The 25,784-nt window shown below is 39.8% G+C and overlaps 2 protein-coding genes across 5 annotated transcripts in view; both read left to right on the forward strand.

Moving 5' to 3' along the window:
* Window positions 1–25,784, forward strand: part of SAMD5 (sterile alpha motif domain containing 5) — a 201,442-nt gene that overhangs the window by 60,266 nt on the left and 115,392 nt on the right. Inside the window, exon 4 of one of the 2 annotated variants that reach the window (XR_013948106.1) lies at window positions 1–25,784. This exon is cut by the window's left edge and continues 13,895 nt beyond it; it is cut by the window's right edge and continues 80,550 nt beyond it. The exons of the other annotated variant lie outside the window; for it this stretch is intronic. The gene's annotated coding sequence lies outside the window, so the exon portion shown is untranslated. 2 annotated transcript variants of the gene reach the window in all.
* Window positions 1–25,784, forward strand: part of SASH1 (SAM and SH3 domain containing 1) — a gene marked incomplete at its 5' end in the record, with an annotated part of 518,822 nt that overhangs the window by 16,324 nt on the left and 476,714 nt on the right. The gene's annotated exons all lie outside the window — the stretch shown is intronic.

A 25,784-nucleotide genomic window follows, 5' to 3' on the forward strand; every position in this document is an offset into this window, starting at 1 on the left:
GAAGTCTCTTTAGACTTTTATCTTGCAACGTCAAAACAATTAGTGGGAAAACAAGCACTTCATAATACTTCATCTTTCTAGTTTTTTAACAAACTCAACTCTCTATATCTGGAAATTTTTAATATGTACGTGTATGGAAAGACATACTGCAGTGCTGCTGCTACTTTATGGGGCAATAAGGTTTCAAGGAAACTGTAACACTGTTCCATCCCTGCCCAGATCTGATCTGGAAAGTTTACTCTCTCTCTCATTGCATACATATTCTACTCACCATAAACTTGTGCATCTCCCAACATGCAATAAGAAAAATGTTTTAGGGTTTGGCATATGCAGAATTTTTCGTCAACATGTGGGGATGTTCTCTAGAATTGGCAAAAAAAAAAATACCAAAAAAAAAGGATTGAACTTTTATTATTCTTCTGGTCACACAACTGAAGATATACAGAAAGACAGTTTTAATCACTCCTAGTAAAATTCGCATTACAGAATTATTTCTCTTGTATATTATCAAATAGGGAGTCTTTATCCTCTTCTGTGCTCATTACTGCCAATGTACTTTACTATGTGAAACATCATAAATAACGGTAGCTTTAATTCCAAGATATGATGGATGAGGGTGCTTGGGCTTTCAACGCTTTGTATGAGAATTCTAAAATGCTTTTAAAATAATATCTAAAAATATTAGATTTGAAAATAATCGTAAACTGAGAAAGTGGTAGTTAGGAAGATCTAGCACTGGCAGCAATAAGTCTTGCATTGTGGAAAACTAAGTGGTACTGTGCTCCACGTTAGGCAAACACTTGTGTTGATGCTTTAGTTTTGGGTCACAGCAGAGGGATTACAAGATTACAATGTCCACTAGATTAGTCACTGCTTCTTGTTGGGCTGTGAGGCAAGTATGTAGTAAGGCATTACCTGCGTTTTAGCTCTTCTTTTAAATCTTGTTTCATGATGTCAAAAACTTGGAAAATTACTCCCATACTCCTTAGTTCTTCTGAGTGTTTTTTCATCACATCAGGTAATTTCTTATAAATATCTAAGCATTAGATGCCATATAATGCACTTATGGATATAAACATGTCAAAATACTCTAATTAGTTTATTAGGAAGCATGATCATCATGTATACAAACATTATCAGGCATATGAGCACTTGCGGCTTTAACACCCCCATTTGGGCAATAATGAGATAATCTGCCTCCCCTTGAGCAGTGTGAAGGGAACAAATATTTCCCTGCACCCTGGCCAAGCAGCGGTGCTGGCAGAGGGGTCTGCTTTGCTCAGAATGACACAAGGAAGAATTTACAAGTAAAACTATCTGTACCATGGGAAGGGAAAGGGGTGGATGTGGGTGGTGGTGGGGTGGGGAGGTAAAGACCGTTTCACCAAGAGGAGAGTTAGGTCTGCTGAACTAACACTCAAGTTACTGGAAGCGACTTAAATACTCCCTCAAGCAATAAAGGAACTCTTGGCAGAGGAGCAAAGCGCAGACCTTCCTGGCTCACTTGTGCCAGGATGTGAACAGCTATGTTTCAGATACAACATGTGAAATAAAACCTTTTCAGGTGCATATCAGGTTTTTATTGTAGACTTTAACTTTCAGAGATTTTTTTTCCCAAAAAAATTGTTGCTGTGAATATAAGGTTTCTGCATTTAGAGAGTGAGAAATACCTCATTTTCCAAGTTTTACAATGCCTTGGTGTTTTACCTTTATGTGCGGTTTTGTAAATCGTGAAAGTATTGGGAGCTTAAAATTCTCCTCTTGCTGAAATTGGTAGGAAAAACTTGTGAACTTGGCTGGGAAGCATGTCAAGCCAATAATGGGTAGGAAAGAAAACGAACAGTGCTCTGACACACAGTTGGCTCTACTTGTGCCCAAGCCCGCAGTGTTTTCTCACATGATGACTGCCTGGAGGTTGCATGTGTCAGCCCCACAATGGAAGCCCTGGCCGCATTGGGACTGGCCAAAAAGACTTAAATATCACCAGAGATAGAGGAGTCTGCTTGTTCCTGTGGCTGCTTGCCCATCAGAAGCAACTCATGTAGGCAGGTATTTATTTATTTACTAAAAAAAAAAAGTGGGGGGGAGCCTGGTATCTTTAGGTTAGGATGTAATGACAATTTTAGCAGGTCTGCCACAAAAGAATAATTCAGAGGGAATGGTATATCATAATCAAACCTGTTATCCATCAAAGTGATTTAGTCCTCATTGAGAATTGAGCGTAGGTCGTGAGTTGTGAGGCTTTGTCAGCACTGTGCATCTGAATCAACAAAAAGTAAGGTTTGCAAGAACTGTTCTTAACACAAGTCCCAGCACACAGTGCAAATTAAGCTTCCTATAGAAACTCTCAAAATATTAACTGGGGTGATTCTACTATTACAGGTTTTTAGATCCTATTTAGTTGAATAATATTATGGGCATATAGGTAAATACTAAATAGAGAGAGCAGTGAGAAACTACATTTAAAGGAAAAATTGTGCTAGATTAGAGGTTTGTTATCATCTACAGATGGTCTTTTTGTTTCTATAATATCTTAAATTTGAAAGTATTGGTGCCTCAGCAGGCTAACTCATTCCTCTGTAGGTGCTAAAATTTCTGTAAATATATGGCAAGAAACCTGATAGATTTGTTTTTACTGAATTGAGATGCAACTGAGGCTCTATTAACTTCTTATAATCCCTCTGCTAAATTGAGTTCTGTGTGTTTCCTTACAGTTAAGTTTCACTATGGGCTGTACATACGGCAAATATGTAACCCTGCAATTGACTGGGAATAGTTGTGAAGAGGTGGTTATGGTCTCTCTTGCGTAAGTAATACATCCTTAGAAAACAGAATTAGGTCATTGGCACACACATTTAACAGTGATTTGACTCAAACAGAAGAACTGAAACTGTTTCTCTGCCCCCTGAGTAAAAGAGCATTTCTCTCTGAACTAAGGACCTTCTTCTGACTTGTCATTTTAGGCTGTTATAGTTACTGTCTTTTCTTTGGAGGACAATTAGACTTCTTTATACCAGGGGTACTGTACATCCTCCCTTCCCACGATACACATATATTTGGACAGGATAACAGTTACAACTCGGCACTCTCAAGGAATGGAGCACAAGCTCTCAGCTTGAAGCTTGTGACTATTTGGAACACTTAATGCTTAAATTCCAGAATGAAATTCAAGACATGCTTCCTTTGCAGTGACCAGAAAGTCGCAAACTTAACTGTCCTGGGACTTACAGTTCCTGAGAATTTTTCAACAAGGCTGTCAAGGTATTCTGCAAACATTAATTAAACATCACACTTTGGACAGTGATTTACTACTTCTAGTAACTAAAGCACCAGCAAGCTCTGGGGTTTTGCTATGACTGTAGACTAAATCAGTAATGTGAAGGGATAAGAAATTTAGGAGTCCAAACTTCCATATAATACTATACTATTGGAAAAAATATTTCACCTAATTAAATAAAATCTAAAGTTTATGTATACATCCAAAGCTGGTAAGCATCTTTACTAGTTTGTAAGAGAACTGACAGAAACCAAACTTTTTTTTGAAAGATCTCAAGAGGCATGAAATCAGTTTAAAATAAAATAAAATAATAATAATCTGTCTCGCTGATGCGAGAAGCTGTCTCTCTGGAGTGGCACTTGTCCACAAGAATTGCTCAGAGAAGGCTTGAGTTACTCAGCCTGTACGTGTGGTTGTGCCTGTGCTCTGTAGGAAGCACTGCATCAGCCTAGCTGTGGAAAGCCACTCATTAGGATGTTAATGTCCTTACTCATCCCCACCCCTTGCCCTGCTCTGGCTGCAGTGTGAATTGGCTGTGTGGAATATTAAATTAAAATCTCCTTTGTCTACATAAAATCCTCTTAAGGCTGTTTCTTACGCAGGGACAGTTTATACCAATTTCACATTTTAAGGAAGACTTCATATGGCCTCAGGTTAAATCCCCCACAAATAGGGGTGTGCCTCACTGGTGAGCTGGAAGTGTGCTGCCAGTGAGCTACAGTGCAAAACGGGAGCAGGCAAGCTTTGCCAGACCTGTGCTGCATTTCTACATTTCAGTCATTCAGCCTTAGTGCATAAATCTTGTAGCCATGACCATTTGCCCCGAACTGTGGCCTTGAACAGATTAAGAGCAGTTACTGTGCATGGCTCCACAGGGTGAGAGGGACAAAGGGATGTAAAGAAGAACTTGTTCTCAAGTGTTGAAATCTCTTCTGTTACGCTGGTCAAATCAGAATAACTTCACTACATTTTGCATGCATGTTCTGGGCTGGCATTCAATAAATGCAGTAGAATTATCACTTTACTGCTTTTGAATATTTTGTTTCATGCGTATGCAAGGGAAAAATGTCTTTGTATAAAGAAAACCTGGACTGTGGTAGTAGGTTGCATAAGAATCTCGTCACACTTTAGCATTACTTCATATATTTATTTTTATATGTAGCAACCGTCATATGGCTTAATCACAGCTTAATACAACCAAGTTCAGCCTGAGTCCAAGAGATAGTTATTCTATTACAATTCAGCATGATTACAGAGCTGTTTTCAGGAAGGGGGGGGGGGGGGTTAAGGGAGGGCTTGTCAGCTTTTGGCAGTGCTGAGGTGTTGGACTTTGATCAGAAACTTTGATTCCTGTGGCTTCTATTACACAGGAAAGGAACTAGTCTTGGCACATCTTCTAACAGGTTGTGAAAGATCTGTTGTTCATGCCCATTGGAAGAACTTGACTATCAGACATCTTGGTTTCATTAAAGAGTTTCAGAGAAGTCATGAATTAGAACTTGAGTATTCACAAAAATGGTTTTAATAATGAGTTTCCAGGCACCATATTTATGAAGCATGAGAGAATAGCACTTTTGTGCCTGCCAGATATTTGGAAAGACAAATTTATTGAAAGGTTATGAGATGCTGGACTTAACTGGAGATTAAAGCACGGTAAGGGTGGAAGGTGAAAAGTCATCTGTAAATGCCAGTATGAAAACGAGAAGCTACTGTATATGATTTTAATAAGCATATTAAACAATACAGATATTTAAGAAGTTTCATGTTTTCTTAAGTTTTACACTTCCTATTAAATTTATAGCTAGTATGACTTCATTCCATGGGGAGGGTTGTGTAATATCCCCACTTACTGAGCAGCCCGATTACATCTCTGAAGATGCAGCTGGACACCTACTGCAGTTTTCAGATGGGGCTTTTTCACCCCCTGGCTAATTTTTTGCCCATTGGCTGACATCAGTCACATCCCAGCTGTCAGTGACCTGATGCCTCAATGCTTCTGAAAACTCAGCCTTGGCTATCTTTTCAAATGTTTCTCATTATAGCAGTGTGAATTTAGAGTATAAAGCTGTGTCTGATCAGCTCCATGCCCATACCCTAGGAACAGAGTGCTTGTGCATGGCGTTGATTAGAAAATTTTCCATACAAGTCCATCAAGGTGGTGGACACCAGGAAACACCAATTTCAGGTGGTATAAGCCCGAGTTTGTAACTGTAAGCTTCAGTTATTTATTTTTCTTTAGGTGTAGTTATTGTACTGCTTGATCATGTGGATGGAGCACATCCCGCAGACCTGAGATGCTCTGAGGTTATCCCAGACAGATGTGGAACACTAACCTCTCTTGTGGGGGAAACAAGGACTGCAGGAAGGGCACTGGAGGATTCTGTGTTGTTTCACTTGTATTATGTCTTCAAAATAAGCAGGTGCTAACTTGGTTGAAACTAGATCCTGGGCTCTAAGCCACGCTGCCATCTGTGCTAGTTAGCCAGGATGCAGACTATCCAAACTCAAGTTAACCTCTCTTCTCAGTGGAAATAAGGAGATTTCATCCAAGATTCAATAACATTATTGATAATACAGAAAGAACCGGGCTATTTCATTTTTCATTAACTTTCTGGATTAAAATATTTTGTTGGGTGTAGTTTTCATCTCTAGCTGAAAGTAATATACAAACAGATTGCAGACTATAAAACTCACCATAATTGGAAGTTTTCATGCAAAATAATTAAAAGTCAAAACAAACCAACCAAACAAACAAAAACCTACACGAGGACCCAACAGGAATCTTCAGTGTTTTTGTTCTTACTGTTCCAAGGCAGAATTCTTTGCTTCAGCTCTGGGCTTAATTTTCACTTTGGATGATTCAGGTCTTGTTTCAACTGAATAGCTAAAGCTGTCATGATGTTGTAATAGTTATTTAAGCCAAAGATATTATACAGATTTAATAAATCTTCCCTAATTCAAAAAAAAAAAGTTAAAAACGAGTGATTTTTTTCCCCTAAAATGTATGGTATACAGGACAAAAAGGATAATTTCATGTTTAAACCAAAATCTAGCGTACTTCATTAAGTACAGCATGCAAATCAGTGGTTTCCCATTTTCTGGTCTTTGTAAATCCACTTCCAGCATCACAGCCTTCTTCCTAAAGAAGTTGCTCTCCTGGTCTATGAACCCTGATTTATTTGTGAATCACTGAGTCTGCAGAACCATGGCTATGGAAAACCTCAGTGATGAGGAATGAGCCCTTTGTTTGCAGGAATACCATCTCCCAGTGCTGCCTTGGCTGGTGTCCTGGCTCTGAATGTGCATTTGACAGCATCAGATAACTGAAGATGTAGAAATGGCACAGTGGGCAGAAAACTTCACAGCTGTTTTTATTCTGATAACAGATATTTAAAGACAGATTTAAAATCATAAAACAGGATTTTAATAGCTTTTTGTAACTTTATGTTTTTTTCACAAAATCTAACTATCCTTGACAGCTCTACAAGTTATACATGGCTGTCAATAATGTAGATATGTTCTTGCTTCAATTTTGAATTTTGCTAAGTCACTTTCTGTTACAATGAGCTTCAATTTAATTATTAACAGTGAAACAATAGTGATCACTATTTCTGATTTTTTTTTTGCCTTCTGTTTTATTCTTGTAAAGTTAGGTGACTGATTCTAACTTATCTATGCTATTACTACTTTACCTTTATATAATTTGTTCTTAATCTTTCATTGTTGTTGTTGTTTGTTTGCTTGAACAAAGTGAAAGACTTAAAATTGCCATCTTCAGCTTCATCCTGCAAGGTTTGCCCATTTCTCAAAACCAGAACAGTACATACCAGGTTAGTGGATGGGCCATTACAGATCACTGCACATTTCCCTGTGTGCACTACCTCTCCTCTTTCCCCCCTCACATTACTGCCAGGTGTGCATGCCTCTTATTTGCCTTTGTGTTGTCCCCACTAGTTCCTTGATGTCCTCTGTATTTTGTAATGTCCCAAATGTTTGGCCTTTGCTGGGTGAGACGTGGTACAGCTGGGTAGATGAAGATATGCCTTGGCTGGACTAATAACTGAGGTGACTGGGAACTGCTGTGCCAGGCAGCTTGGCAGCTGTCGTTCCTTGCCTATCAAGCACTCATGGCAATGAACCTTTTCATGATGTTCTCATTTTAATAGCTCTGATTTGGTACAGGAGTGATGAATTTAAACTGCTCTTTGAGTCTGAATGACATAATTGGGTATATCGATATGCTTGCTGATGGGTTTACTGTCTGAGTAGCAACTTCAATTTAGTAGGGAGCTGTGGGAGGAAAAATAAGTAGTTGTGAAAATGAGTATCTCAAAGTAAATTGCTTCTGTACAAACAGCTGAGAGCAGTTGGTGGAGAATGCTGGGACAGTCAAAGATGGCTGTGTGGTGGAGGACAGGGAAGCAGGCAGTTTGAGAGAAAAGGGCTTTTTTTTTGGTGAGGGAAGGTGAAGAATCACGTGAGGTTGCTGGCTGGGTTTGTAATCTAGGAAAGGCCTTCAGACCTTCAGACAGCAATCAATCTTTGTATTGTAAACAGTTTCACGTAGGAATACTTTGTTTCTAGCAGCAGGTGAATGCTGCTTGTGTTTTAAGACTTTGCCCTGGGTCCCATCTGCGAGCTCTGAGGCCTGGCTCGGCAGAGCTGGCTGTGTTGGGCCTGTCGGATGAGCGCAGTGGGTACCCAGGGGGCTGCGATGTGCAGGCTTACCAGGCACTGTAGCAGGACATGTGAAGTCCACAAGGTCTTACTGGGTCCCTTTAAGGAAGACAGAACCATTCTCCTCCAGAGAGGAGTGGTGGTGCTGGAGAGAGAGAGGGGCTCAGGCCAGGCTGGTTCTTTCTGCTGCAGGCTGGAGTGACTCCACGTGTTGTGCTTTTCCTCAGCATCTCCATCATCAAGCGTGGCTCCTCACAGCTCTGGCATGGGAAAGCAGGCAGAAGGGCCAGGTCTGTGTTGCAGCTACCAGCAATCTGCTGCCGTAGGTAATTGCCTGTTTTTAGCTATATGTGTACAGGACCCCATAAAGCTGACCACAGAGAAGTCACGGAGAGCCAGCCTTCTCACTGTAGCAGCAGGTAGGTTCTGTCAGGTACCAGCACATCCTTAGTCATCAGGTGGAAAATTAGGTACGAAGAGGAATGAAAGTTTATTTCATCCTGACTCAGGATGTCATTACTGGTTTTTATCTAAATATACAAAATAATAATTAAGCTAAAGGGAAAAACATCATGGAAAGGCTCTGGAACTGTCAATTCTCATATATTTTTGCAGAAATTACCAGGAGACGGTCTTGGGGAGGTGACCTCTGTCATTTTATATGACAGTTTTAATGAAAAAGCAGACCAAAGGACTGTACCCTTTAGAAGAAGATAGAGGAATTTTATGCAATACTATCTACCTTGTGTTGGGATATATGTCAGATCCCAAAGGCAAAATCCCATACAGTATTCTGGGTGTGGGGAAAACCAAGAGAAAGACTTTCGAAGCCTGGTAGTAACGGGATCTTTAACATCAGTCTGTTGAAGGGATGTGAAGTTATTTTGCAGGTATTTATAAATCCTTTCTGTTCGGCTGGTATTTGTGCCTTGTCCTGTAACTTCTGATGACAGCTGTTATACTTCATCCATCCTTGTGATGGAACCCAGAAGTTATTGAACTGAATTTTCTTGTAGGATTGTAATCTACATTTCAGTAAGTGTTCTTTATAGTTAAGACTGTGATAAAAGATCTGCTCTGATAGAATATGCATGTTTTTTCAAATGCTTTGCCTAGATTAATTTTTTATTCCCAGTGAGTCCAACAGCAACTGCCATTTATAGCTGGAGTTTTTTCATTAAGTTGTTGGAAATAACTGTACTGTATCAAGTGATAAATATGCTTTATTACTCTGGAAATTTGGCACTGTAAAGCATGAACATAATTTTCTTATAAGATACTTTCCATGCTGTGCACAAATTTCTTGTGTCTTGTGTTGTAGTTGTCCTTATTTTCATTTAAATTTATTGCATTGCTTTGTCTAATGAAAATATTTTGATTGGTTAGTAAACATGCCACAGGGGGTAGGTAATTTACATGAACCAGCAATTCTGTTGAAATTGCTATTCAGTGGTTTAAACTACTTATTTCATCCCAACTATGGTTAAACTAGGGGAAAGAGCTCCCAGAAATGACACCTAGCCCCTCCCCAAAAATGTTGCAGAAATGCAGAACAGGTGATTGTTTTTCTTTTTTTCTGTAAGTGAGTAACTTTCTGGGAAAGTAGTAGGAGCATGGTGTGTTATTTGCTGTGAACACCCCTGTGACGTGCTTCTATTGCAATAAACTCCTGTAGCCATTGATGCTGTTCTAGTTCTACTATAAAACTAGATGGGACTGAAGTTCACTGCTAGTAGCTCCACATGACTAAAGTTAATTTCTCAATTAGTCTAAGTAGCACTGTGAAACAGGGCTGCAATGCCTACAAAACAGCAACTTCATTGAGAAAAAGAAGCAATGAAAACAAATGTCAGAGGACAGCCACATACCTCTCTCCTTCAGAACATGAAGCTTCTCAAGATGCTGCTGTTTATTTTTGTTCTGTTCATATCTGTTAGTTATTAAATACTTAAGACATAACTAAATCTTTAAAGCCACATAACACCTCAGGTATCACCTGAGGCTTGGTAAGGAAGATTTAAGCTGTGCGCTACAGGACTTGTAGAGGTTATGCAACCTTGAGGCCTCAGTTTCCCATTCTTCCATGGCTGCAGGTGAAAACGTTTTTTGTTTGGCAGCCCTGAAGAGTACGTAATGCTGAATGCTAGAAATATGCAAAGGATTCTGCTGTGGGGCATGGTGTAATAGAAATATCCTCTGTTACTCTTGGACATTTTGGAGCGTCTTGCACTTGTTTGTGTGTACATGCAATGTTCACTGACAAACTGCTTTCTGCTTTCTTGCTCCCTCTGTTTCCACTTTCATGCATCCAACAAAGCACTATGGCCCTAGCCCCTGTGGGCCTAAAACTAGATAGAAAAAGAAAGTCTAAATAGTATCTCAAGATACATCTAACCCTGCGTGTGCCTCAGGTCAGTTAGTACCCAAAATCTCATTATTAAAATTTTGTGAGAGCTAAAAGCTCTGTTTCTTCCCAGGCCTGAAAGCTACATCTGTGTCTGTGTGATTATTCCTATCTTGTGCCTAAGTGTTCATAGGATGCATTTCTTCTCCCTCGCCTCTTCCTGATGTAGCTGAACCAGTAGGTGTGCTCATAGAAAACTTGCCAAATCCTGTCACTTTGCTACATTGAAAATTCACAGTGGGACTGCAGCAGGGGAAGGGAAAAACAACAACAAAAAAAAAAAGGAGAGAAGCGGGGAGGGGCAGCCCTCTGACCATTTCTGAGAGCTCAGAAGGGATGGGAGGTTGCAGCACATCTTCTTCCCTCTAAGAATGTGCTAGCCTGGGCTGCCCAAGAATGAGTCCTACACAGCCCTTAGTTAAAACTGCTTTTTGGAGGAAAAGGCTCATTGCTCATTGTTGTGAGCAATAGGGGAGTAACTCTCCCCAGGTGGGATGAGAGAGAGAATCAGAAAGGTAAAAATGGGAGAACTCATGGGCTGTGAGAGGACAGTTCACCAGGTAAAGTAAGAACTGGGCTCACAAGCAAAGCCAAGCGAGGGATCCCCTTGCTGCTTCCCATCAGCAGGCAGGGGTTTGGCTGCTCCTAGGCCAGCAGGGCTCAGCGTGCCGAGTGGCTCCTCAGGAGGACAAACGCCATCACTCCCAACATCCCTCCTTCCTCCTCCGTTGTCCCAGCTGCCCCATGGTGTGAGACATCCCTCTGGCCGGTTAGGGCTGGCTGTCCTGGTTGTGTACCCCCCCAGCTCCAGGTGCACCTCCAGCCTCCTCGCTGGCAGGGCAGTGCCAGGAGCAGAAGAGTCCTGGGCTGATATGTGAGCACTGCTCTGCAACAGCTGAAACGTCAGGGTGTTATCACCTCTGTTTTAATCAGAAACCCCAAACACAGCATTATATGTCCCTCTATGAAGAAAACTAACTCTGTTCCAGCCAACACCATGACGCTCATTAATTCAAAAAACAATAAGCATTTAGATTGGCAATGCTTATGCATCCACCTACCCAGGTTGCCAGCTTCTGAGGGTGCCCCACGAGGAACCTCCTTTCCTTGTGAATGCAGAGAGCAGTTCACAGCTCAGGGCTGTCAGGCTGGTGCAATGGAGGTTGGCAGCACAATCCAGGCCACAGATAGCTCAGCCCTTGTGTGGCTTCTCTGTCTCCAGAAAATATGTTTATCTTCTGTCCAAGAGAAAATAACCTGTATAATTCCATCATAAATAAGGATCTGCAGCCTACCTAAACGCATCAGTTTCATGATTAGCATCAGCTTAGGCCATTTCCACATCTGAAATCTGCAAAATATTTGTGCCAGGACAAAGGCGGCAGCATATGTTAAGCTTGTCTGTGTGTAATGTGATGGTCAAAGAGCCAAATATTCTTCTTTTTCAGATGGTCTTCTCTAAAACATAATAACTCTTAAATCCTGTACATCTGAAGAATTAACAGTAAATCTTGAGTCCAGCTGTAACACGTCTGAAGATTAAATGTGGGGATCCAGGGATAGAATAATTCATTCAATGCTGAGCCACAGATCTACAACATCCTTTTTCTGTTGTATTTCATGATTACTGTGAATGGTTTAGTGTGTGAGATAAACTCACAATCCAGAGCATACGACAAGCTTGTTAGCTTTTCGCTCATTTTAAAATAATCTTTGAACAGATAAAATCAATGAATTAAGAATCAAAGAACAAGGTACTATAAATATTGCTTCTCACACCTATGTGCAGGCAGTTCTCTTTCATTTCTTACTTAAGCTTTGCCGATCCACTGACAATTCTTTATGTAAATATAGCTCCTAAAATGTACCTTGCAGCTCATTCCAGTTTCTAACACCGTGGAGTTCAGAATGCTATCTCTTTCTTGCAATACTGTATTGGAAATACTCAATGTCATGCATGCAAAGGCCAGGCAGAGCAGCAAGCTACAGCAGAATTTTCCTGGCTTCAGCCTTAATAGGAAGCGGTCAGGAATTTCCTGCTTTGAAATGTTTTTGAAGTTCTGAAATTGTTGTGACATTCTAATTTAATACTATTTAAACAAAAGTTCTATTTCTTTATTTCTTCTTTATTTTTTCAAACTCTAATTTACAGTAAAACAAATTGCAGTTATCAAAATGAAATGTTTCAACTGATTTTAGGATTACTTTTTTTCCCAACCTTTTGGCCTGAGGCCATATTTGGATCTTTTTATGTTGTATCTATAGTTAGAAAAAATAATTGAAATTGTTTGTGGCAGCAAAACAGCTTCCATCTCAGTACAGCATTAGTATTGTGTTAAACTAGCTTTTCATATTAGAAATTGTAAATGTAAGGAAAGTATAGTAAGGCTGTATTTCTTAGACAAAAGAAGAAATTATTATAAATGACATAAAAACTGCTAACCTTCAGTTGACAAAGTCAACATCATAAATATATGAATGTTTGTATATGTTCTAGCCTTAAAATATTTTGAAAGCAACAGCCACCTACCCACTTCATCACTTTTTCAGTTTAAATTTGCTAAGTTTTCCTTTTAGCTCCTTTTGCATCTCCCTGTTCATGCAAGCAGACACAGATAGGTTTGGTGTTTGTAAAACGACAGCTGTTCTTGCTGCCCTAAAGTGTTCAGAAGCTCAGTAGCTGATGAACATATAGCATAATAACAACCATGATGACAATAATGATGGAGTCTAATTTACTACTCTGTCCCAGCCCTAACCTGATGCAGTTACTAATGTCAGGTACCTGTGAACCTATTCTTCCTTCCATATTATCAAAAGACAAGTGAATTGAGGTTGGCAAAAAGTGGCAGGAATGTTTTCCCTCAAACTATTTTCCACCTCTGTGAAATACCGTCTGCCATTTAACTTTTTACAGTTGGGATAGTTTCTGTGAAGATATATTGGTACTACAGTTGAGAAGAACAACTGTTTATCCCAGAAACATACAGTTGTTCCAAAATTTCCCGTGGATTCTGAATTTTTTTTTTTGAGTATGAGCCAGTGTAGCCACCAGTGTGATAAAGAGCCTACCAACCACCTCCTTTTTATTATATGCTAATATATTTTTGAAAAATGTATTTTGGGGAACAGATCATACAAATGAATAGCATCGAGCAGTTAAACTTGAGTTACAGAAGTGCAAACAATTCTTTTTGTGTCTGCATGTGGAGGGATTCAAATCCCGGTCAGGAGTTGGACAACAGCAAACCTCATTAAAATTTGCCACTTGGCAAAAGCACAATATAGTTCTCAAAGAGAAACATTGCCATGGATTATTTTATAGACAGAAAACCATTTACAGGCCATAGCTGGGGGTATGGATGGAGGGCAGAGAGATCAAGCGAGGGCTGTGAGAAGAAATCAGTTTTTGTTGAGCAAACTTAAGACCTTCAAGGCAGTCTCCCAGGTGAATGTTTTTTGCCCATCTGAGAAACAGAAATACAGCTACTAGGGATATACGCACAATGGAAAATTAGTAGTATCTTGTTGTTGACTGTAGTCATTTCAAATGGCTTAGAAGGAACAGTAGCCATTTAAAAAAGCAAATATATTTAAAGGTGGCTTAGAATTGGGAAGGACTATAGTTTGGAAAGTTCCTCAGGAGACGTAAGCCCAACCCTCCATTCAACACAAGACCAACCTAGACCAGGTTGCACAAGGCTTCGTCCAGTCCCATTTCGAGTATCTCCAAAGGTGAACGGCCTTACTGGGTTCCTGTTCCAGTGCTAGACTCTTTGCTGTGAAAACTTGTTTCCTAGTATCTCACTGGAATTTCCCATGCTACAACCTGTGTTATTGTCATTCATCCTGTCCCTGTGTACTTCTCAGAAAACTCTACCCCCATCCAAATTTGGTGGCTTATGTTGCAGTGTTATCACATCTGTGCTGGCTGCAATGAAGAGAAGGAATAAGCAGTCTGTTTCCAAGAGGAGCTGTCGTACAGACTTGAATGTTTTTGCAGGGACCCAGAATGGGAAACTAAGAATACAACCCATCATCTAAAGGGCAACAATTTCACTTATAAACCTTTAAATGTCAGTAGTAACAGAGCAAGTATTTTCAATCTGATGTTTTTCCTGATTTAAAAGTTCTAATATGATGTTTAAAATATAACCCACAGCCTAGTGTACAATTCTCCATTTTGTGTTTCACTGTCTAACACTGTTGATACTACTTATTTAGATTTAATAATGACATGCTTTTGGTTCACCTGTAATTTTGTCTTTACAGATCCCTTGATATGTATTATCACTGACAGTGCCCTCTCTTGATCATTCTTTTGAGCAATTCTTTGCCTGCCCCACCTCACCATTTAGCAGCTTCTGAGATTTATAGGATAGTTTCTCTGCCAGTTGTAAGAAGTCTGGGGTTGCAAGTTCATGATTAGTAAAAGAAAATGTACAGCTGATCACAGTAAAAATCAATTATGTTAGATGTGATAAAATGCATTACAACACTGGTGCCTGTGTGGTGCCTTGAGCCAAGGATAAATGCATAATATATTTGCATGCATATAACGTTGCTTTATTTTGATACCTACTATAAATTTCAAGTTGACTAAATCTGGCTGTCTGGACAGACACTTGTCTTGAGCATCTCCAGACAGCAACTTTGTTCATACCTACTTCCAAAGATGCTCTCAACAATTTTGTGTGATAAAAGAAGACTCTGCCTGGATTGATTTTTTTTTTTTTTTTTTTGGGTGGCTAAAACTAGATAAATAAATCCTGCCCCTAAGCAGCATCTATCCCTTGAGTGATTCCCCACTTCATTTTCATAATAGCATCGTAGGTCTTTTCATAACTTTTATTTCTCATTTGTGGATTTCAAAACACAGTGGAGTTCAGTAGCAATATAGCTGGTTTCTAGGTGGGAAACTGAAACATCATGAGCTGAAAGAGTTTATACAGATTCTAATTATGGCTTTGTTTTCTAATTCCCGATGTACAGCCGTAACCTCTAAGACAAACTGTAACTTGAGTCCTTTAGGCACCATTTTTACCCATAAATGTTGGAGCTTGAAATTAGGTTATTACGTGATAACTTCTGTTTCCTTTTTTTTAATTAACCCCCCAGCTTGAAAATATAGGAGTTAAAACTCAAGGTGTGTAAAGAAAATAAAAGACTTCAGATACAGTCCCTAAAAGGCAAAGATAGGCAACTTTTAAACATGCTTTCCTGAGCACCCCACAAAATGCCTATGATTTTGCAGAGTTTCTAACTTTCACTGTCTCTGTGTATGCATTTAGCCAGCACAGTATGCTCTGTTTATGCAGTGATGGTGGTAAATAGTAATAAATACATTGCAGAGTAGCAGGTCTTTGCAGGCTGCAGAGAGCTGTGGAGCTAGTTTAATCTGTCTAGTGCAAAGAAGCTTCAATATAGAAAATCTGGGTGGTCTCTGAGGGGGGGAAGGAAACAATAGCCTGCTTCAAGTAGCTATATTTTAAGCAGACCACCTCTTTGTTTTTTGGTAAGGGGGGTGGGAGGTTTTAGGGAGTACAGGGAATAACAGTGAAATAGTTTGATTCATGATCAAAAGCCATGCAAGTCTGGAAGGGTTCCTTTTCAAAATCTCCTACATTTAAAAAAAAAAAAAAGTTTGAAAGGAAAAAGAAGAAAGAATCCTGCTGGAAGTCTTTATTGGGTTTTGTTTGTATGCTTGGTTTTTGCCTAACAATGTTGCTCAAATACAATGTTGGGAGTCTGTTGTTAAGGATCAATGGCAACTTCCAGTAAAGCTCTGCATCTGCTAGTGTGGAGTAATTAACAGTACGGAGCAGTGTGGGTGCTTACCTCTGAACAGAGACCCGTGAGACCTTTGCTGTTCTTGAGCTAATTGCATGTAGTAGGGCATTATCCTGTAGGAAATACCTCTTAAACATGGGGTTTTAGTCCAATATGCAAAGATTTAGCCATGAGGCTGATTAGGATTAGAATTATGAGGGTCAAAATTATTTGTCTGGATGATTATCTTAGACTAAAAGTAATATAATTTTGCTAGTGGTTTTCAATCACCTGCAAGTAGGTAGACACTGGCTTTATGCCTAATATACTATGTAATAATGCTCTGTTTGATGTTAAATAATGCTAATATGCTGAACATGAGAGAGAAATACAATGAATATGAAAAATACATTATTCTAGTAACCAAGGTTTGTGCTAAAAGGATGTAGAAGAAAATATAAGGAATTCAGAGAGGTAAACATTAGCTCCGTGTGTGTTCTGGGGAAAAAAAAAAAATAGTAAAAAATACATAACTACTCTAACTGGGGGATGGGAGGGGATAAAATGTATTTTCTCTTGTTATCACCACAGCATATGCATGTGCTATGCTTCATTAATGTGAAGTTACCACTCAGAATGCAGCAAAAATCATGGTTAAGCAATATTTAGGAGAGTATTTGAATTAAATTTAAGCTTCTAAACAATAACAGGCTGAATTTCTTAATGGCCTCTAAATAAAAAGGAACTTTTTTTCTGTTGGAAAAACAAATGGTTTCATGCATAGTAAGCTGCTTCAGGACTTTTCCTTTCTAAACCTTCAAAAGCTGATTTGGTCTTTACAGATGAAAATCCAATGGCAACTGACGTGTGCCACCAACATACCTAGGGAATGAATAAGATGATACCGTGCATCATTGTACCAATTGAAAAAAAACATACTGTATTTTCAGTACTACTCACTAGCTTGTATGTGCATATATGCAAATGTCATATGGGTTATAAAGTAATCACCAAGATTTCTAGCTGAAGTTGTTTGTTTGAACACATTGTTTAGCCATCTATAAAAAAAAAAAGTCTATATAATGTGAATTCAAAGTCACTTTAGATATATAATTCCTCTCAGTAAGTGTTGGTTGTCTGCCTTCATTTCTTCATGCCTGTGCCTCTGTTAAGTTTCTGAACAAACAGTGTTATACTTTGGAATCATGTTGTAGCTCACACATCATTTTAACAGAGACTTATAGTTACTATTATTTTAACAAAGTAGTACCCTTAATTTGCCACATTACATTTATGAAATTGACTTAAACATTACTTTTCTACTTCTTTATTTGACAGTTCCAAAAAAAAATCTGGAAACATAATTGTTTCTAGTTATTACAGAATCACAGAATCATCTAGGTTGGAAGAGACCTCCAAGATCATCTAACACTAACAAGTCCTCCACTAAACCATATCACTAAGCTCTAAATCTAAACGTCTTTTGAAGACCTCCAGGGATGGTGACTCAACCACTTCCCTGGGCAGCCCATTCCAATGCCTAACAACGCTTTCAGTAAAGAAGTTCTTCCTAACATCCAACCTAAACCTCCCCTGGTGCAACTTTAGCCCATTCCCCCTCATCCTGTCACCGGGCACGTGGGAGAATAGATCAACCCCTACCTCGCTACAGCCTCCTTTAAGGTACCTGTAGAGCGTGATAAGGTCACCCCTGAGCCTTCTCTTTTCCAGGCTGAACAATCCCAGCTCCCTCAGCCGCTCCTCGTAAGACTTGTTCTCCAGGCCCCTCACCAGCTTCGTTGCCCTTCTCTGGAGTCTTCTCTGGAGTCGCTTGAGCTTTCTTGCTTTTAAATTTCTTTCATTTCTTCTATTGTTTTAGGAGTTTATTTTTCACTTCATCTGGTTTTGCTTGCTCTTTTAAATACAGTCTTCAGATTTAGTCCTCTGCTTGCACTATAATCACTACGTTTTACAATATTGTAGTAAGCAAAGTGATAGACTACAGCCAGCCTTCGTTGAACACTCATCACAGGGCTCAACTTTTATTTTATTTCTGAGATACTGCAAACATACAGAAATGTAAAACGGCCTCATAGGAAAGGGATAGATACGTCCTTTTACATCTCACTGTCACTTACTGGAGTTGCTGGAAAAAAATAGAAACTCAATCTACAGAAGAAAGCAGGCCTTCACCTAAGGAGTTGGGTGATGCAGCACACTTTAGCAGAATAGACTGTGCTGTGCTCCAGGGCAGTGGAGGGGCTCTCAACATGCATCGAAACAACACACTCAGTGCAATTTACTCTCCTCAGGAGCACCAGGAAGAGAGGAATACAAAGTGAGTCAGTTTCCCTTTTAGACTATTTCTGAGGCTGCACTACTGTGTCCTATTTGCTTGTCACCATTGAATGCAAATTTAGAAAAAATGCCATTTTAGGCACTTAACTGGGACCAGAGAGGTTTTACTTGCAAATCTCTTTTGCATAAGGCTATATTTCAGTCCCAAGTAGTAAAACTGGTGTGATTGAACACATGTGACATACTGCTAATTGCAACAAGACGCAGCTCCTAGTGTTTGTAGGGCTTGTCCTGAGAAAATCTGAAAGCATTTCAGTAAGGCCATTAGCCTTCATTTTGAAGGCTGGGAAACTGAGGCACAAAGTGATGGGATGAGGTCAGTGACACCAGCAGGTTGCAGCCACCGGAGTGTCAGCTTGGCACCCACTGCAACAGATCATTAGCTTGGCCTATCTGTTGTCACTGAGCATGATTCAAGTAAGTGCTTTTTGGATGCAAAAGAGTGGTGTGTGAATGGTCTATTTGTTCCTATTATGATTTATTTTTTTAATGCCAGCATATTTGCATACATATTCTGGAATCAGTCATCGCTGTTTTTCATACTTGGAAATGTATGTATGTTTTTCATACTTACATACTTTCATGTACTTGACCCATCTCTGTTTCTTCTTTAGTTTAATTTAAAAACCTTCTTACAAACTGACAAAGATTCATGGATTTCCAGTTTATAGTTACACATTCTTAATCTAAAATCAATTTTCAACACTAAGAATATAAAAGTCTAGTTTTAAAAGGTGTACTACAAGTTTCTACATACTGTATGAATTTTTGGAAACAGATAACAGTGACTAGCCTAGATGCCATAGCTCAGACGAGTGATGTGATTGCCACGTTACTGAACACGGAGAGTAGGCTAGGGATGCTGTATTACACTCTGCTACAGTGCTATGTGTGAATGTTAAATAATGGCACTGCTCAGCACATTTTTTAAGAGATACTTCAAGTGTGCATTTAGATTTATATGGCTTTGAAGACATTTGACAAAGAGGTCTGAAAACAAATTGAAGTGGTGGGTATGACCTACATAGGGATAGAGTTTATTTCAATGTGTTGAAAAAGGGAATGTGTGAATAGTGGATGGGGGACCCTGAAACCGCGTGTTCTTGACTGAAGTAAAAACAAAACCAACAAAAACACGAAACAACTATAATACTGTCTTGTTGCCGCTTATTACAGAAGCACACTTCAAAAATCTTTAATTCCAAAAGAAGAAAATATTTCACATTTCATCATTTGTCTGTCAGCACAACTTTTGATCCAGTCCTACGTACTTCTCATCATCTTTTTGCAACCCTGTTTGTGCCTTCTCTGTCCACATCTTCTCAGAAGGTACGGAGAATCATTGGCTTTGGTGGCAACGTGTTTTACTAGTGAGACATTGTGGAGAAAAAATAAATCAAAGAGGCATTGTGTGGGCTTTGGAATGTGGGCCATCTTTCTAATGGAGATCAAATAGGTGGTAAATAAAGGTGTGGATAATTTAAAACATTACATTTGAGATACTGAAGAGGGAAGAAAAAAATATCTATATAATCTTTAAATTGATGAAAGAGAATTTTTATGCTTGGGCATATGATTTCCTATTTATTTTATGCACAATTTTAAGAAAATGACAAATACACCCCAAAATCATGGGAACAATTCAAGCATAAGAAATTTTCTCCTGGAGAATGACCTTCGTAAGAAAATGTATGAAAATGCTTGACATGAGGACTAATCATAAAAATAACTTCTCAGTCATAAATCTGACCTTGTCCCTCTGATGCTATAATCTGTATATGGATGTAGCAAATGACTGGATCTTGCTTGGCTGTGGCAGTGCATTGCTGCTGTTACTGTTAATTCTTCATTCCGTTGGTTATAGCAATTATTGCGTTGCTCTGCTGCACCATTAACCTACCTTTAAGTATATGTTATGCCTCCCACTTACCTGCAAATTCTCAGTCAGAATGGCTGTGGCATACTGTGCTTTGACACAAAAGCTGTATCTTCATATTGCCAACTAACTGGCAAACCTTCACACACTAGGATTGGCTTCAGCATTGCTAAAAATTAAATTGATGTTGGGCCAAATTCATTCATGCCATAACATCATTGACTTCAGTGCTATTACACCAGATTTGAGTTTAGTCTATTGTGTTCCTGTTGCTTGGTTTTTCCAGGCACAGATACAGGAAGGAACAGGGTGGATGTAGAATAGCTGATATCTTTGTCTTGCCCATGATTCATTTTCCTTGTAAATTACTTTCATTGAAGGATATGATATAACTTAGCAGATCCCTGGCACAGTTCTTCATACAAACAAATAACATTATGGAAAAAAAAAATCCTTTGTTTGTAATAGTCTGAGAGCATTGTGCTCACTAACCGTGTCTGACATCTGAAAACATAATGGGGCTGCTCCATCTGAAGCAAGGAAGGGGCAGAAAAGGCGTTTCGAATAGGATGGCAGTGACCAAATAACTTTTAACAATATGGGGTTTTGTTTGCAGTCTTTGAGATGTTTTGTAACATTGTGGTAATCTTCACAAAGCTCAACCAAACCAAGGAGCTTGCACAATAGTTTTCTTTGGAGCATTGTCAGTTGATGTAGAACACACAAAGTAGAAAAATAGGCAAATTTTGTCTATGCAGCAAATTGGGCCTAACCTAATGTGGTGGTTTTACTCGGGTGGGCGGCCAAGCTCCACCACAACTGCTCTCTCACTCCCCCTCCTCAAAGAGGAACAGGGAGAAAATATGATGAAAAGGGCTCAAGGGTTGAGATAAGGATGAGGAGATCATGCAGTAATTATTGTGACAGGCAAAACAGAGTCAGCGTAGGGAAGATAGTAAGATTTATTACCTATTATTAACAAGCTATAGAAGTGAAAAACAAAAGAAAGAAACCAAAAGCACCTTCCCCCCCATCCACCCTCTTCCACCTCCTCCCCCCGAGCGGCGCAGGGGAACGGGGGAATGGGGGTTGTGGTCAGTCTATAGCGCTTCTTCGCCGCCGCTCCTTCTCAGTCACTCTCGTCCCCTGTGCTGTGGGGTCCCTCCCACGGGATGCAGTCCTTGTCGAACTGATTCAGCGTGGGCTTCCCACAGGCATCAACTATTCCAGAACTGCTCCAGATATGGGTCTGTACCACGGGGTCCATCCCTCAGGAGCAAACTGCTCCAACCTGGATCCCCCACGGGCAGCAGCTCCTGCCAGGTCACCTGCTCCTGCGTGGGCTCCTCTCCACAGGCTACAGGTCTGGCCCAGAATCTGCTCCGGCAGGGGTCTTCCACAGGCCGCAGTCTCCGTCGGTGCAGGTCCACCTGCTCCACCGTGGTCTCCTCCACGGGCTGCAGCATGAAACCTTGCTCCACCGTAGTACTCTATGGGCTGCAGGGGGACAGCCTGCTTCACCATGGTCCTCACCACAGGCCGCAGGGGACTTCTGCTCTGGCGCCTGGAGCACCTCTCCCCTCCTTCTTCACTGACCCTGGCACCTGCAAGGCTCTTCCTCACTCCTCTCACTCTCCCAGCTGCTGTGTGACACAGTGTGCTTTTTTCCCTGACTTAAATACACTCTCACAGAGGCGTAAACAACATCACTTACTGGCTCAGCTCTGGTCAGCAGTGGAGCCCTTACCAAACATGGGGCAGCTTCTAGATCCTTCTCACAGAAGCCACCCCTATGGCCCCCTGCTACCAAAACCTTGCCACGTAAACCCACTACACCTGATGATTGTTACCATCATGTAACATGGAAAGAAATTTAAGATAGAGGGAAAGCAGCTGAGGACTGGATTCTGCCCTGTGAACAAACAGGCAAGTGTGAATTGTGAATCAAGTAATCACATTCTGGGGGAATAAGGGATATCTCTTCATGTTTTGTTTTCCACCAGGGTTTTTTCAACAGCTTCTGGAGCTGGCAGAAGGAAGAAGGACAAACTTAATGCTCATCCAGCCTTTTTTTTTTTTCTTTTGGTACTTTTTTTTTTGTTGTTGTTGTCTTTGCTCCCTTTTGGCAGCTTTCTGCTCTTGCACTGGGTAGGACTAGCATGAAATTACTCTTGTGGAGATGATCATCTCCCTTGCATACACCTACGATCTTTCTCCAGTGCTTACTTAACACATCCTCAAATAAGCACCCATTGAATTTTCCCACGTGCAGCTTTCCGTACTCGGCTGGAGTTCATCGTGAAGATCTGCAGAACTGCTCCACTCTTTTCCTTCACATCCCTACTTTAAACTCTCCATGAGTGTGAATCCTATGGAAAAAGGACCTGCTAGTGGCTGTTGGGCTGACCAACACTACTGCTGCTGAACTTTTTTTTATTGGATTTCCATCATTCTATGTCCATCTTCCCGTCCTTCCCTGTAGATAATACTGTATTAAACAGAAGGGATCTTGTGTTCTGCATTTTGTTTTCTACAGCAGTGAGATCTTAGCCCATGACTAAGTAAACCAAAATTTGTTAGCATGTTGCATAAAGGAAAAGACACAATGGAAGGAAAAAGGAGACCAACACAGAAAAACTGTCCAAGTAGAAAAGTGGCTGAGGTCTTGAGATCAGCCCTTTTAAAGCTGATGTCACATGATGCTTTCTTTCAAAAGAATTTATTTCAGGACTGTTTTTCTTAATTGTTCTTTCAATTTCATTGTCAGCATCCTGAAATATCTTCTTCAGCGTTCATGAGAGAAAATTCTGTTGTGGTTTAGAGCTGGCATGCAAATCTTAAAATTAAAACAGAGTGGTAGTTAAGTGGCTCTTGAAAGCAGCACTGTTTTGAAGTGAAGTCCTGTTCTTCCTGCAGCTCTGTTCATCTAACAAACATGGACAGGTCTCTGTGATGGAGAAACTGGCTATGATATACAATGGTACAGATAAGTGCTGGGGGGAGGGGAGTCTTTTTTTTTGGGGGGGGGGGGAGGAAGGGGGTACAACTGGGAAGGGCAACATTTGCAGGATTTGTGACTGTTGATTCGCCTTATTCCCACTCTCCTACTTTGCTGATCCAGTTGACGAGGTTCTGCTGGAATTTTCTTTAGAACTGTGTTGGGGTGGGGTGTTTAGAACTGGTTTGGAGTGGGGGTGTCCCATGTGCTTCTGAGGTTGCCAAAGTCCTTCACTGTCTTTCTTCCACTGTGTGGAAAAGTGAATTGCCCACTGTTGCTGATTGCTGTTGTACTTATAAAGTAACTATCTATTATTTCTTGTGAGATTTCTAGTTCGCTTTTTTTTTTCTTCTTCTCCTGCTGTAATTCATTATATGAGAGAATGCATGACTATTGTGGTAGGTCCTTCCTGTGAAGGGTGTCAATATTCACTGTATTTGAACCTAATGTATTGTTCAATATTAATCTTTAAGTGTGGTATTTAAGCTTCCTTTTCTTTAAGTCTGCTGTCAGTTTTCACAATGCAGTGAAGGAGCACAAGTGTCTAGGATTTACTTTAACCATTCCAGCAAATGCCACAAGCCAAATTCTGTTCTGTTTGTTACCAGTGTAACATGGAAGTAAAGGATTTGCTGGCCTAGCATGGATTTATGCTATTGTCATAGATGCCTTTGGTTTGTTTGACTTAGCAAAATTGTGCTGCTATTAAATCAAGCGTACTAAGAAAACAGGAAAAAAAATGAAATCCTTCAGTATTATTTTTCACATTCTTTTATAATGCGTGTAAATAATAGAGATGGGCTAGCTTTATAAAAAAGGAAAAAGTCACACGAAAACAATTCATGAATTTTCTTTTTTTAATCAAAATGCAGCTTTTCATAAAGCTTCATTGTGCTGACAGTGCTTTAAAAGTGGGAAGAAAAAGAAGGGAAAAATGCAGATCTCTTGTTCTAATTTTTGTTACGTACCACCCATGAAAAAATCTAGGGTTAGAATACTTTCTGTGGTGGAGATCAAACTTAGTGGTGCGTGTGACATTGTGATTTACAGGAGCTTAATTGACAGAGGGACGATCTGTTGCTCTTCTGTGTCGAGCAACAGGGCATTTGTTCAGTAGCAGGAGAGAAGCCACCGTAGCATCAGCTCTGCCTTCCCCAACAGGTGGGCAGCTGAGAGGGCTGCTGAGTCTGCTCGTGGTCTGTGACAGGTGAAAAGTGCTATTTAATGAGTTTTCTTCCCAGTCAATTAGCAGAAGGAAGGAGCTTTCCCATCTGTGCCTGACACAACCAGGGCTTGCTGGTTGCCACATTTCCTTTGCGAGAGTGATGGGTAATTCATAGATTTGGATAGTGACAATTACTTTGCTAGCTGCAGTCAGTCTCGCTAACCAGTCTGATCAGTTTGATCTTTTAAATCTGAGCTTTTTTTTTTTTTTTACTGAAATACTTCCCACTGGTGAGAAAGGGCAATGCAGAAGAAGGGTTCTCACAAGGACAGTGCACTGCTGTAGGTGGGCTACTCGTGTCTTGCAGTAAAAACAAAGAAAACAAACAGCAACTCCCGGGCTGTCCTCATCCATACAAGTAAAGTATCCAGCACAGATGTATGTTTATTTGGCTTTCTTGCTATCTGCAGGAGCTACTGATAAACATTGCCTTATTTGACTACTGTTGGATTTCTCAGAGAAATATGTTGTACCTACATCACTAAAGTACACACAAATCCTTCTGAAATCTTTACTAATCTTTTCTCAGCCTTTTCTTTTTTTTGGGGGTACCACAGTAAAGAAAATTTCAATCTGACATCAAAAACTCAAAAATAAAAAAAAAAAGTAATTATTCACATGCATGTAGATATGTAGATTATGTAAGAGGTCTCTGCAAAGTCTCTTCTTAATTCAAACAGATTTTTCTAATCATGTACTTTGTTTCTAGACTCTATTAATCATTCTAATGCACAGGCTTTAAATTTATTCACACATCAGTTCTGTTGAAATACTGGGAATTAGAGCGTGTTAAGTTATCACATCCTACTGCTGATATGTTATATTTAGCTGCAGTGGTACATAGAATCTTTACAGTGGAAAGGACAAGACAGGCAGCTGTACTGTCTATATATCAATTCAAAATCTTTGTGGTTTTTCCTGCGAAATAAGGTTCTTATAAATGAATAGTATTCAGCTAAGAATCCTATGTATTGGATGACATTCATTTGTCATCATTCATGACTGCCCAGTACCAGTATTATTCCCACTATCTACACTTAGTATTTAATTTATCTACACTGTTACTATTTCTTTTCCAAAACATTTTTTTTTCTTAATATCTACTTAAACAATTTTATTTCATTTGTCTTCTTGTGCATTTTTAAAATAGCATAACTGCATTTTTGAATGGAGGGAGCTGCTTTGTTTTTCTTTCTTTTA

The sequence above is a fragment of the Anser brachyrhynchus genome (assembly GCF_964034855.1).
Source record: "Anser brachyrhynchus genome assembly, chromosome: 3".
Taxonomy (NCBI): Eukaryota; Metazoa; Chordata; class Aves; order Anseriformes; family Anatidae; genus Anser; species Anser brachyrhynchus.